Consider the following 15,822-nt stretch of genomic DNA (forward strand, 5'->3'; position numbering starts at 1 on the left):
GGTACCAAGGATTGCCTGTATCTCGTTCGTGGGTGAGAGGTTCAAGCGAGTTCTCAAAAATGGATCTCTGTATTTTCTGTTAGGAAACTGTTTTAGATAATTACATACGAAACCCAGTTTTCGTGGTTGCAGAGGTCGATGGGTGACTGATTGATAACTAGCCGCTGCCTCCAGCGTGGTAATCCAGTCTTGTTCTTTAAGTTTTTTCTTAATCCATGTTGGATTCTTTAGTAGTAAGTCAATAGAACCACCAATTTCTTCCAATCAAATAGTTATTTATAGTCTCCATTTACTCAGCATGGAGTTTTGGGATATGGTGATTTCCTTATTGAGCATTTCTAGAATTTCTGGCCTTGGAAGTATAAAGCATTTTCTGTAGAGAGCCATACTGTTCCATTCCACTGTTTGTTTTAGAGAGGAGAGACCCAGCTCCAGCCGCACAATTTGAATCAGTGTAGATGGAGGGATTCCTAACACTCTCTTCCAAAATGCAGCCATATACTACAATCCGGGTTGTTAGGCATTCCCGCAGCTCCATAGGTTATGGCAGGCACCACTTTAGATTTATAGAACGACAATATTTAAAAAATATTGAAAAAAGGCCGAACTTCTGGTTCACTGCGCGTGTCTGGCTCGCCAGGGCTTTTGTTTTTGCCCTTAAGTGTGCCACCATAGGGGCCTCAGTTTTTGCATCGCTAAGCCATACACCCAAGTACTTAAACAAAGATACTTGGTCGATACGCTTACCCTCCAGGAACCATGAGTAGCTATTGCTCCCTCTGTTAGAGTTTCCAAAACTCAGCATTTTGGTTCTCTCTTTATTTATTTCAAGGCCATTAGTTTTAATTTAGCAATACAGTGAATCCAACTGACATTTTAGCCCTACTGGGGTTTGGTCGATTTGGACCACATCAGCTGCATACAGTAGGCGTGGCAGTTGCACAACCTCTACCGATGGTGGAAAAATTCTCGTTGACATTTCTGGCTGTTTCATATCCGCCAGAAAAAAGTTGAATAAGGCCAGAGCCTTTGGACACTCTTGTTTGACTCCTTTTGATGTAATGATTTCATTAGATAGGAGGCCCGATCTTTTCAACCGAAGTCTTAAGGTTGGATTCTCGTGCATAGCCTTTATAGGATCTAGCAGGGACGTCATTCGGTGGTCACCAGGGGTTGCAACTGTAACCCCTGTGGTCAGAGGAATGACCCCTGCCGTCTGGCTTGCGACCCCTGTATTTTAAGGATATTATTATTATTTTTTTTTACAACAAAAAAAAAACTGAAGCTGTGGGCTGCCGACAGTGGCATAGCGGGCCGCAGGGCCAGTGTGGGCGGTTGGGGGGGATAGTGGGGGGCATCTCACAGACGCAGCAACAGCAGTCAGGCAATCCCATTTGAGTCGGTGACACCAGGTCAGTCTACAGAAGGACTCTAGCAAACGCAACGCAGCTTGTAACGGCGAGTGCTGCAAGCTAAGTACACTGTAGCCAGGCCTAACTGTGTCAAGGGGGATGGAGCAGGCCAGGGACCATTGGCTGAAGGTTAAAATTGTTACAGTTTGCTTTGAAGATGCCGTGCACAGAGCAAAGTTGAGCTCTATGCACGCATCTGCAAAGCAAACTGTTACAATTGTAACAGTCAGCCATGCTCAAGCACAGAGCAGCAGGACTCAGGGCATTGGTGCCCCCTCCTCCCCTCTGCACTGAATCCACAGCTCAGATGATTAAAAAAAAAAAAGAGACCCCCAATCTGGTCAAAACTAAGCTATCCAGAGGGCCGGAGCCAGACACACTGGATACAACACCTTCTGCCCGAGATGTATTGATGGAGACAGTGATAGTTTCTGCTACAGATTGTGGAAAAAACCTTTGCCGATAGTGCAGGAAGATCTTTAGTACAGACTTTAGGCTCCAGCTTTTTTTAGCTTTCCAGAGGATACAGCGGATGCAGGGCAGAACTCAAAACAGTTTAACAAATGAGGTTCCTGAACATTAGGTAACTGTTCTTGCAGAACAGCCTTATATGATCTCTTTGCTTGCTTGCGTGATGTAACATTGCCTTGAATATTAGCTATCTTAGTGATGAAATAATCATTCAAAGCAATACATTTCTTCTCAGACATGGGGATTGCTGATTGAACATCCTCTGGATTTAGTAAGGATTTGATCATCATAAACAGTTTTCCTGGGACATTCTCCACTTTCTTAAACTGTTACTGCAGGTAGTATTTTTCTGCTGGGAAGATAGCTAATTCATACTTCTTCTGTGTAGCATTACGTTGGATTCATTGGTCTTCAGATGGATGTTTTTTCCACCGTCATTCTGCTTTAAGTAGCAAACGTTTAATTTCTCTGAAGTCAGGGGATGCAGTGCTTATTAATTTGGTTATTTCCCAGTCGCAGGTACGATCTGGTGGCATATATTAGCGAAAGACAAAATGAAATGATCTGCAAATTCAAGACAGGGAGCTCCGGACTGATTTACAGCTTAAGAAGTTCATTCCTTAATTGAGGTGACATACATTTATATTTATTTTGCAAATACATATTGGGTTTTGGGTCTGCTGTAGAGGATGAAGAACAGGGAGATGAAATACCACACAAAATATAGTAAAATAATCAGACTAACATACAGCTAAATTATTTCCAAACATAATCTTAAGGTCTCTAAAAAATTCTTTAATGAGAATACAAAGATGAGATATATTGCAGCATTTTGGACACCCTGAAGACAGGATGGCCGTTTTTCGGGGAGAGCTAAATGCAAACAGTTACCATAATCTAACTGATCATTCCTGAGTATGCCTACCATCCCTGCACATGTTTGGGGATATACAGTGAAGATCTTTCCCTAACAATTGAAGCTGAAAGAAAGAAGATCTTACCACTTAATGTATCTGGAGGCTGAGTGAGAGATCAGGCTCTTACACTGCACCCAAATGCTTAACCTTTGTAGAGAGAGATGTTGGTAGTCTAAAAGTAAGTGGGAGCAGGAGGGTAGTGATAATTAATCAAGTATTTAATTGCAACCAACACTAAATCAGTTTTGGTGGGATTAAGTTGGAAACCATTGTTGATCATACAGTAGCACACCTTTGTTAAACACTCCTCCAGCCGATTTAAGTTGTTATCAGGACCAAATTGTTTTACGTAATGTTATGTCATCAGCGTAGGAGTGAAACAAGAGCCCAAAAATGTGCAGAATGCCCATTAAATGTTGTACATATAGATTAAACAGCAGAGGGGAAGGGGTAAAACCTGAGGCACAGGGGTAGTTGAGGACAGGAATTTGTCAAACCTAACCCAGAGAGACCTGCCCAAGGGAAAACTCTTAATGCAAGTCAAGGACTAATTGGACATCTTGAGTAAGGTTTCTCGTTGGGGGGAAAAAGGATACCCTGATCCATGATATCAAAAGCCACTGAAAAGTCAAGCATGGCCAACTGAGATGTGTGGTTGCGTCCGCGGCTGCAAGGATGTCACCCGAGACAGACACATGTACAGATTCTATATCATGCAAAGGTTCAAAACTGGATTGAAATGAGTCCAATATATGGTTCTGCACAACAGGTATTTGCAATGTATCTTTTGCTAGCTTTTTATTATTTTACCAATCCACGCTGAGCCAACGATCGAACAACAGCTACTGAACACTGCTGTTAGTTGGCCTTTTTTATTAGGGAAGAGATCAATGCAGTTTTAAGATGGGAGGGGAAAATACGTTACTAAAAAGAAAGTTTTACAAGGTAGGTAAGAACCAGCAATAAAGTGCGGCAAGTTGCATGTACCTATTGCAGGAAGAGTATCTAACATACATTGGGTGGGCTTCAATAATAGGAGTAGAATCCTCTCCTCAGAGGCTTCTTGAAAACGAAAGCCAGGGTCACCAATGAAATAAACTCTGGGGATCATAAGGGACTGAATGTAAATCCACGTGTAGAATATTTTGGATTGTATCGATCGATGATAAAATCATTGGCCAGTTGCACAGAAAATGAAGGCTTTTGAATGTAAATCCACGTGTAGAATATTTTGGATTGTATCGATCGATGATAAAATCATTGGCCAGTTGCACAGAAAATGAAGGCTTTTGAACAGTACAAGATGGAAATACTAAGGATTCCATGATGGAGAAAGGTTCTTTGGGTCAATGATTGGCCTCAATAGTGCAAACAGGAAGACAAATGGCTTTTTTATACTGCTCTTGAGTTTGATGTAACAGGCATCCCTTGAACATCGCCACCAACTATCCTTCTTATGAGTCTCTTTTGTAAGAGGTCCTAATTCTGGGGAATAATAAGGATAGACAATCTCGTTGGTTTGAGATTAATTACAGGGGCATGAAGATTGACTAAATTAAGGAATGCTGGAAGGCATTTATCTAGGCACTGTTCTTGTGGCGTATCTGGGTGGCAAGAAGGCAAAATGGCCTTACACTCTTCCCTCTTCCGGCTGGGTGTTCACAAACTGATTCAGAAGGTTAAGAGGAAGTTTGTTACTTTTCCCTTTAGCATGCACACATGCATAGCAAGTAAAATAACATCACATCCCAACGCAAACCGAATGGACCTGATTTACAAAACCCTTTTCATTGGGGTTTTCCCTTTCAAAAGTCTTTTTGTAATTCCGACCCAATGTTCCTTTGCGCAATAATCGCAATATTGAGCAATATGACAAGTTTTTATTAATGCTGCTCGTCCATCCTTAGCACACTGAGAGACTGTTTGAGTCCTGAGCAGCTTCTTCAAAATCAGAAATACATTAATTAACTAATTCGTGAGTTCAGAATACAATCATACTTAGGAGCATAATGTGCAGTTTTATTTTAAATCCTGCCTGAAATTCTCAGGACTGGCATGTCTATATGGGAATGTGTACGTCTATGGGATCACAAAAGAGTAATCAGAGGGTTCCATCAATGGATGAGTGCAAAGATGTGTTTGCTAATGTTTGCGGACGGTGCAGTGCTGCTCGCTACCACTCTAAATGCACCCCAAGCTTTTTCAGTGCCTTCCATGGACTTTGGGGTCAATGTATAGACTGTATTTAAGCACAACTGAATCGCAATTTAAAAAAAGCATACAAAGAAATGATACAATTGTTAATAGGGGGTGCTCCAGTAAGTGATATGATGGCAGTGATTTCGATTAATCGTTAGGGCACCCTTTTATGAGTGGTTGATGCTAGCCTGTTAAAAATGATGAAAGCAATTACCCTATCAATGTTCGAACAATGAAGGGTTATCTGATTGGGATCATTACCAGATTGTCACGGAGCGCTTACACGTATGTAATACTGTTGCTGTCATTCTGACCAATCTGTAACATGGTCTTCTTGCCGTACTTGACTTCCTGCAACTGTACCTTTAACGATTCAACTATGCTCAAGCACCCAGATACCTCAGGGTTAGGTGCGCTCTATAAATAAAAAACGAAACTAAAGTAAACTAAACAACCATTATTATCAGTGTTTGATTAGACATTTCTGACAAAGGGGGTCATTACGAGTCGGGCAGTAGGGGATACTGGGCACCGGTAAGGAGACTGGTGCCGGTAATCCTCTACCGCCCAATTCCGAGGTCCCCTAACGGGAACCGGAAGTGACGTGTGGTCGGACCACACGTCCCTTACGGGTCCCGGCAGGGGCCCAGGCCGCTAATTATGGGCCTGCCATTAGCAGGCCCGTAAATAGCGCCTTCCCCATTCCCATTTGAGCCCTAATGGGAATGAGGAATGGTTGGTGCAATGGGGATTTACTGGTCCCGCCTTGGTCGAACTAGACCGGTAAGTCCCCATTGCACCACACCGGACTTAGCCCCATTATTGGTGGCAGTCATGGCGCAAATAGCGCCATGACTCCCACCAATCTCGGAATGAGGCTGAAAGGGACTTCGCCAGAGTGCGAGAATGAGTAGCACCTTCTGGTAGTGAAAGCAATTGTAGCACGAGTCTTAGCTATCAGCGGCTTTCATGCATGTTGTTACAGTCTCCTAAATGAGGTTGTGGCTCAACCTCTTTCCACTTGGCAAGGAAAGGGCAAGCTACGCAAGCAGGAGAGCACCACCCACTGTGACGTGCTGCTCCGTGAAACAGGCAGTCAGGGAAGATGTCTGCCACCCACCAGTTAGATGGTTGATCTCTTGGCAATTCTTGCCTAGAATACTTGGTTTGGTATGTGTCACAAAATCAGTGGACTATGTAATCGGAAAACTGTCGGGCGGTGTTTCACTAGTTTTATTTTTTACTGTTAACAGCTCCACTACTTTTTGCGACCATTTTTACCATTCCGGAGCTGTTCTTTGTGAAGTTAAAGCCCACTGCTTCACTTTAACACCGGATATCAGCTACAGCTGAAGTGAAATCAATTTCAACCCAATTGGCTCTCAACCGGCATGACTGCAACCCTTGAAAAATGTGTTGCACGTTGCTCCCTTCCTTCCCTGTCCGCCGCCAGAGTCACAGTTACACTACTTTTTTGGTACACTTTTGTCACTGCACAAAATGAACAGTGCACCTTCTCTGGCGGTTGTAATATTATTATTATTTTATTACATGATTTTAGACTTTTGCACATAGAAAGGGGGATAGGACCACTGAACAGTGCAGTCAGTGTCAATCATAATCCCATGTGACCATAACATTGGTGGACAACAACCGCCTTATCCCTTAGTGCATCATGTAGTCATAGCACCCAGCCCCCCCTTTCTGGGAGCGACTGCCAGCCAATCAGAGTAGAGCTCCAGGTATTCGCAACATATTTCGTGACGCCTCGTCTCCTTTCCTCGCAGGGCCTGTGCAAGGCTTTTTGTCGCCATAGGTGGGCGTCCTCTTGAGTAACCCTCGTACCCTGGCAACTGCATTTCCTGTCCCAAATGAGCCCTGCCCCCTCACCTGCATGAAGCGCCCCTCACATGCAGTGCTAATGAGCTTCTACAAGCCGCCTTAACAAGAAACAGGAATATCAGGGTCTTATCAGTGCACGTTTTCCTCTTACACAGGTGGTAGATCTTGTGCCAGCAACGTTGGCAGTAGCACCACAAGATTCTCTCATACACACAAAACATACACCGCGGGGACAGCAGCACACCAATATCCCACCTCATAAATACAACTACAACAGACGCAGGATGGCAAGCAGCGCTGCAATGTTCCCTCATACATAGAATAAGGACAGACAGTAGTGGCAGGTGCATTTTTAAAGTGGGCAGTAAATGTGTTTCCAGAGTTAGCATGATCGAGGCCAGAGAGCAGGCATGACATACATTGGGGTTGTTCAGGTGGTGCCCACCCACCCTCGATAAATGTATTTACAACAGGAAGTCTGAAGTCACACAAATTCAGAAAAATTGGGTGAAAAGGCACATCATTTACAATCAGTTATTTCCGGGACACGTGAATACTCCCGTAGAAGCCACGCTCCCCCAACATTTCACAGAAGCATTTTGCAGCCCATTTTCACATTGCTGTGGCTAAAGAAACCCACGTCGCCCTGTTACAATATATGCCAGCATTGGCACTGTAAAATATATGTTCATGCTGCCAGTGTCCGAAGGATATCATGAAGCCTGTCACTAGCATATCTGCCAGCCCTAGTCCCCAATAACCTGTTAGTGCTGAAAGAATATCATGAGGCCAGTCACTAGGGATATCTGCCAGCCCAGTGCCCAATAACCTGTTAGTGCTGAAAGAATATCATGAGGCCAGTCACAGCAATACATTCTAGTGCACCACCTTCTTGCTGGTTGCGGCCATAGAGTATCATGAAGCCAGTCACAGCAATACATTCTAGTGCACCCCCTTCATGCTGGTTGCGGCCATAGAACATCATGAGGCCAGTCACAGCAATGCATGCTACTGTGCCCCCTTCATGCTGGTTGCGGCCATAGAATATCATGAAGCCAGTCACAGCAATGCATGCTAGTGCGCCCCCTTCATGCTGGTTGCGGCCATAGAACATCATGAGGCCAGTCACAGCAATGCATGCTACTGTGCCCCCTTCATGCTGGTTGCGGCCATAGAATATCATGAGGCCAGTCACAGCAGTGCATGCTAGTGCGCCCCCTTCATGATGGTTGCGCCCATAGAATATCATGAGGCCAGTCACAGCAATGCATACCAGTGCGCCCATAGAATATCATGAGGCCAGTCACAGCAATGCATGCTAGTGCGCACCCTTCATGCTGGTTGCGCCCATAGAATATCATGAGGCCAGTCACAGCAATGCATGCTAGTGCGCACCCTTAATGCTGGTTGCGCCCATATAATATCACGAGGCCAGTCACAGCAATGCATGCTAGTGCGCCCCCTTCATGATGGTTGCGCCCATAGAATATCATGAGGCCAGTCACAGCAATGCATACCAGTGCGCCCCCTTCATGCTGGTTGCGCCCATGGAATATCATGAGGCCACTCACAGCAGTACATGCTAGTCCATGCTAGTGCGCCCCCTTCATGCTGGTTGCGCCCATAGAATATCATGAGGCCAGTCACCACAGTATATTTCAGTCCTGCCCCCCATGCCATACTGTTAGTACCTACAGAACTCATGAGGCTTGCAACAGCAATGGAGGCCGTCACTGCCCCGTTTATTCTGGTTGTGGTTTTCTTGAGAAGCTTTACAACTCAAGGAAGGTGACCATTCTATGATGTTCAGTCTGGTGTACTCTGATTGTACGCCTTATGGTTTATTTATTTATTTTAATTTATATAGCGCATAACAGAGCCCCAGGCATAATAGCGCTTACAACAGGACTAACATAGGAACATAGAGTAAAGTAGCAGCTGGAAAGGCAGAGGGACGAGAGCCGGGAAATTAAGAGAACAGGACTGCTTTACTCCTATAAGAAAGGGGAATGGGACAAAAGGACCAAAGAGGGTTCCCAGCTGCTTTGCATAAAAGAGCATTTAGGGAGCATAAGAATGACTACAGATTTTTTTATTGGGCAAAGATGTATGTGATACAAGTGTTACATTATTGAATGACTGAGCACCTAATGTACAATGGGCCTGGTGCACGTTTAAAACGCACCCTAATCGAAAAGGATGTGATATCATACACTATGTATATCTAATTCAGGCAGCCTCTACTTTTGCATGTGTGGGCAGGAGATACAGCCATTTGAGCCTCATCACATTACATTACCTTGCACCACTGAGTAAGTGAATTCCCAATGGCTGCCTGGGTGCTATCGCCTGCTCTCTTCTCCCTGATGTTCCCTTTTCTCTCGCTCGTTCTGGTCTGTGTACTGCCGCCGGTCCACATACACGCACACACACATACACATACACATTCAAACATATATACAGACACCATTGTTTTGTACCCACACACGCGTACGCATTCATCTGCAGGGGTAAGCTACTGCATATGATTTGCTTTTTTCATTGCAGGCTGAATGTCCTGCGCCATGTCTGATCTGAACGGCTCTACCCCAGTGCTTAATTTGTGGGGGTGTTTGCCGGTGGCCAACACTGGCAGTCTTTTTGGGGACTGGAACATCGGGCGCACGTGTAATTTCTTTGTTTGTTGAACTTCCATGAGCATACATCATTATGAGTCATTCTGCTGCTCTCTCCTTGCAGTTGCAGGCCAGGGCTGGCTGGCTGGGCCCACAGCAAAACAACAACAGCCAATGAAAACCAACATTCTGTTGTTACTATGCACTTTTGATGCATTCTGTATAGTAACACAGAATGTATAGTTTTCATTGGCTGTTTGACTTCATGATGACCAGTGTGGGGGTAGGGTGAGTGAGTCATGTGTTGTTGCAGAGGCAGCAGGCAGTTCACCAGCACACTTGACTTGTTGAGGCGTGGGGAGTGACTCGTTAAAGCCTGCTGCACTGCACGTGTAGTTCTAACTTCGGTGTGTGCTGCGTAGTTTTGCTGCTGCAGCCTGCAGGCAGCTTAAGTTCCTCTGGGCAGGCAGGCGCTGGCGTTCAACAACTCGAACGCGGTAAGTACTCGTCCGGATAATTATATTTATAACATTCATTATTATTGCGTCTGCCCGCCGTCGTGAAATGAATAGTATAGAATCATCCATGGCGGCGGGCGGCACTATAATAATGAAGTACGGTGGCCCGTGGCCATGTACCCGTCCCGCTGACTCGAGCTCCCCTCTGCAGTGCGCCGCCCGTGCCCATGCCCCCCCAACTTTGAATGTATGCGGCCGGCCGTGTCATGCTGCTTCTTCTGTATGTGTGGGCATGGCTGTGCCGGGTGCCCGTCCTGCGGCCCCCCTCCATAGGGCAGGATTTGGCCAAGCACTGCGAGCAGGCCCACAGGGCCGCGATGCGAGCGGCAGCGGCTGTGTGAATCAGATGATCATAGCAATCGTAAGCGCCCTGCGGCTGCAGCCTAGGTCATATGACCTAGGCTGCAGCCGCAGGGCGCTTACCATTACTATGTGATCAGATTCAGCCGCTCGCATTGCCTCGCGGCCCCGCAGGCCTGCAGTGGCAGCCTGCAGTGCCTGCTGAGCCCGCCCCACGCGGCCCTCCGTATGGCAGGATTTGGGCAGGCTCGCGGGGCCTGCGAGCGGCAGCGGTTATGTGAATCTGATGATCAGATAACGTTAAGCGTCCCGTGGCTGCAGCCTATGTCGGGTGACCAAGGCTGCAGCCTCCGAGGCCAAATCCTGCCCCGTGGTGGGTGGGTGGCTGCTGCGCAGGCACAGACACACGTGTTGGTGTTTCCTGAGAGCTGGAGTGCGAAGGGCACCGCACCCCCTCTGAGGGAGACCGACACACACTGTTATAAAAAACGTTATCCTCCATGTATTTTTTATATTGCAGGATACGCTGGGGTTGATATTGTTCCTTCAACAGAATTATCTGCAAAATATATAATTTATCATACACCCTCCAGGATATTGCAGTAAGAAATATTGTGTGGCTTAAAAAATGCAAATGTTGAAGCACGAAATTGCATTATTGTCGCATTTTTGCCTGAGTAAGAAGCACTGCAATAAGTGCAATTTTGTGCTGCAAAACTTGCAATTTTTATGCCGCAAAATATGTTATGCCGCATAATCCTAATTTAGCATGACATTCATTGTTTCTGACACAATTGCGTTTGGTTTAGTGTGCACTTTTTATTTTACAAACCGAAAAATCACTATTGGAACAAGGCAGTTAAATATTGAACAATTGTTTGTCGTATGATGTAGGTTGCATTAAAAAAAGACTTACAATAGGCTTCGATGATGTCATTCAGTCGGTGGGATTCTGCTGACGTTTTTGTTTCCGAACTGCAGTTTTGAAGAGGATTTGGGGGTGCAGGAGCACTGGGTTCGTGAATGCTGCGCAGCTTCCATGGAGCCCCCGGAATGAGTGTGAAGCCGTCACTTGGGGAAGGTTTAGGGGAGAGGTGTCGAGGAAACGAAGGGGATTGGTTCAATCTGGTGCTGCCCGCATTGTCCAGCTGACACAGTGCTCTGATTGCCACACGTGGATGGACTATGAGGGGCTGACAGTGCTTTCATAATGCCCAGAGAACAACTGGCCTGATTGCCCAGGTCATTTAATATTAAAACTGCTTCTGTCTGTCCCACAAAGAAAGAGCTGAAAATTGGAAATATTTGGATTTTAATGTTTACAACCGGGTACGGGTTACTTTGTAAACCAATTCGCTTAAATAAATAAAAAAAGCTGATTTCGTATCTTATGCCAGCGACACTGCACTATATTTTTAAGCAAATCGAGGCAAGGGCTTGCGATGCACCTGTGTTTGTAGACGCACAGTCGTGCTGTATCATTGTGGACTGTTGAGCTTGCACACACAGGGCCCGGTTCAAGGAATATTTTGCAGGGGGCAAAGTACACCCTGATTCATGGAACAGTGCAAAGTGTCTTTTTTGCCGGGCAAAGTGACTTTGCACGTCAAAAAGACACTTCGCACTGTTCCATGAATCAGGGCATTTGTTGGCAGTGCAAAGAACTTTACATGGCAAAAAGACACTTTGTGCTGTTCCATGCATCAGGGGGGAGCAGTGCACAGTGTATTTTTGCAGTGCAAAGTGACTTTACAAGGCAAAAATACACTTTGCACTGTTCCATGAATCAGGGTATTTGTTGGCAGTGCAAAGTCACTTTGCACCAGTGAAAAGTGCTTTGCACCGGTCAAAATATTCCATGAATCGGGCCCACAGAGATTTTCAATAGGATTGCACCATTATAAAGTGCTTTTGTGAATCAGGCACACTGTTGTCGTGGAGGAGAGCCAATCAGCAGAGAGCGCGCGCGAAAAGCCATATAAAGATGTTTATTTGACGTTTCAAAATCAGTTTCTAAGAGAAAATACATAGGTTTGCCAGTTCTGTGGCCCAGTGTGCCCACTGCTCCCTCCTCTCTCCCCTGCCCATGACTTCACAATGACCCCTAGCCCCCCCCAAAAGAAGAGTTCAACGTTATGAAGGGAAGGCGATGGCATCCCCGTCCCCTTCACCCCACTCTATGGCTGCTGGGAAAGATCCTGTTGCGCTGCTGTGTTTGTCCGCATTGGCCCAGCCGGTCCTCGAGAGGGATGGGACCTATGCATCATTGTGCCACTGCCGAGTGCCATCTTACACTGGCGAGCGAGTGACTGAGAGGGTGTGCTGCACTCGGACCGCCAAGTCTATGGATGTTTCTCCAGGGTTCAATTTGATTTCTCTTAACTTCAGTTTGTAAATGTGTCAGTTGTTTAGCCCACGCTTTGTAATATACTAATATCCTGACCCTTGTTTGATTTAATAAAATATTGCCATTCCCAGAGGATTTAAAAGTTGGTATGAATTCTGCAAGTCCCCTCTACATAGAGGACGGTCGGACCTAATAACCTCTGTCCTCCCCATTTCTATACGACTGTAAAACTCTGTGGGGTAGAATAGGTCTTTGCTGGGAGCCAACAATCTATAATGAATAAAGACCTACAGGTGCTCATCTCTGCTACCAGGAACATTCCAGGATTCAGTTCCCTGCAAGCTGGCACACCCTGGAATGCCACACATCTGGAGGTAGCACTGCAATCTGCAGGCTATATAAACCAGGTCTTCACTACTCCAATTGGAGGAGAAGGAGAACAAAGTGGGTAAAGTGTTGCCGACACCCAACCTCTGGCCTAAATATGGGCACCCAGCGCCTCATAGGCCACACCCTGGCATGGGGGCGTAAGCATCGATTGTCAGTTGGGGGTCTCTTTTTTCCCCCTACCATAACAAGTGTTTTCCAACTTTAAAGCATTATACTTTCTCAACCCATGTGTGCCCTTCCCCATCCATCCCACTACTAGCCTGTGCCAGCAGTTGCTCGTGCAGCGCCAAACATGTGACATGAAGCAGCAGCAGTGTGATGGGCTGGTGGGCTGGTCGTGGGCCGATCTAGGTCTAGCACTGAACTGGCGCGGGTGGCGCGCTGGCGCCGTGCCCGCACTGCGGGCGGGGAGGTGCCCGGCATTATGGGGCCAATATTCTTTGGGGACTGCCACTTATTTTTTTTTACAAATTAAGCACTGCTCTACCCTTGGTACATAACATGTGGACATCATTTTTCCAGGACTCTATTGCACCTCCAGCAGCTGCTATTCAGGAGTCAACTTTAGGGGCTGGGGGAGCACAGAAGGGGCCACAAGCAACATTACAGGGAGGCACCTATAAATGGGCGACGTGAAGCTTTCCCAAAGTGATGTGGGTGAAGTAGCTGAAAGTGTCCCAGGGGAGATACAAATGGTGCATTTCTACATCACAATGCTTGAGGAAAGCTGTATAAAAAAGAAGTATTTACAAGCAATTCTAAAGTAAAAATGTAATATTCGAATACTTCTTATGCCAGGGCGTCAACTGTAAGTACAATGCCAACAATGCATCAGAAGTCAGCATGATTGACGCCACTTTATATTGTGCCAGGATATCATGCAGTACACAGGTTGGTGTTCGTAAGTGACAGCATATAGCAGCATTATTTCCAAGGTGTTACCCCCAAAATGCCAGGTTATTTCAAAGTATACCTAAGTGTTGACCAAATGGTGCAGGGTGCTATCAATTCAAGGATGACCCGAGATGCTAATAAAAGTCCCAGCCTGCCTGGCTTACTGTTTAAATAAACCATGGCTCTATTAAACACAGCAGTGTTCTACTTATTATGCCAGCTGTCAGTCAAGCATATCCTTGCCCTTTTTCAAAGAAATCTTAATCACGGTCAGCATAATGCCAGTTCCAACACTGCCAGGCCAGCCTTGTCAATGCCTGCCGCTGTGTAACATGTTCCAATGTAACCCACCAATAAAGCTAACGTATGCCTGGTCAGTCACTATATGTAATGTATTGCCTTGCAGGGGCTGCAATGATATGCCAGGTGTAGCTTCAAATGCCATTTTATGGTTGGTATGGTCACTATATGTAGGTTAGAGCCCCACAAGTCCACACTCAAATTACACACCATCATTCATATCACAAGCCCCATACCTGGCATCCTTCCCACACCACCCAAGGTGAAAGCCCCATACCTGGCATCCTGCCCCCACTACCCAGAGGAGCACAGCCTCATAGATACCATCCTGCACTCCCCAATACCCAGAGCACAAGCCCCATACCTGGCATTCTGCCCCCGCACACTACCTAGAGCACAAGCCCCATACCGGGCATCCTGCCCCCACCACTAAGATTGCAAGCCCCATACCTGGCATACTGCCGCCCAACAGCCAGAACAGAAGCTCTTTACCTGGTCCCTGCCTCCCACTCCCTACAACCAAAGCCCCACACCATCCAGACCATGGCAACACCCCCCCAAACAAGCCACTTCGAGCGGCGGTGGGTAATGCTGGTTGAACGGCTTCATGATGTTGTTCCTGAGGCATCAACCCAGAAGTGCATTCCCCTTCTGATCTGTGCCGGCTTTCTCCATACAGAGGCAGCCATCACAGCAACTCAGGCCCACACCTGACACCTGCAGGTGGGGGCACACATGGAGGCACTACATTTTGTTTTGGGAGTCCCATGCCCCGTGCCCACGAGCCCTACCATATACTTGTTTTTTTTTACTTGTTCATACCGTGGCAAAGCCTGTGGACATCAGGTAACCACATAGACACACAGACATTTCAGTCAGGACGAGACCATAGCATCTTGGAAATGGAAGATTACTTGAAAAGGCGACTTTTCAGAAGTTTCCTGGAAATATAATGCTTTCCTTTTTGACGTAGAGATACCGGAAGTGCATTCCATGCCGCGGCTGCTCGTACTGGAAAGGATCTGCCCATCCCCCTGGTCTTCTAATGCAGGGATTGTCAGTTGATGAGCAGAACACAAATGTAAAGATCTACAGGGCTTGTAATGAGTCCATTTTTGTTTCAATTAGCGAGGTGCTACACCATGTATACATCTGTGAGTTAATGTAATAATTTCCAAATTCACCCTTGCCGCCACTGGCAACCAATGAAGTTCTTGTTAAATATTTTCCCTCCTAGGGATCTTGCACACAATCCTCCTGGCCTCATTCTGTATTATTTGTAGTCTCTATATGCATTATCTACTAGCGCCTCCGTTCAATGAGTTGCAATAATCCAGTCTCTGCATTATGATGGCATCCACCAAGGTTTCACAATTCTTTTGAGTCATCAATGGTTGAATCTGCCGCAATACTTTCAGATGATAATTTGAACTTTTTGTTATTCCTTTAACATGAGCCTGAGCCCCCAAGGAAGCTTCCATGTGGACACCTAGGGTTTTTACTTTGTCCGAGACGGCAATTTAACACCCTTCTACTTCAGAATTGGTGTAGTCGTGTCCCAGTTTGGCCCTGGCCTGGTTGGATCCAAAGATCATAGGCTCCATTTTGAAGCTGTTC

The sequence above is a fragment of the Ambystoma mexicanum genome, chromosome 7p, assembly GCF_040938575.1.
Source record: "Ambystoma mexicanum isolate Mex_15411 chromosome 7p, UKY_AmexF1_1, whole genome shotgun sequence".
In the NCBI taxonomy this organism is placed as follows: domain Eukaryota; kingdom Metazoa; phylum Chordata; class Amphibia; order Caudata; family Ambystomatidae; genus Ambystoma; species Ambystoma mexicanum.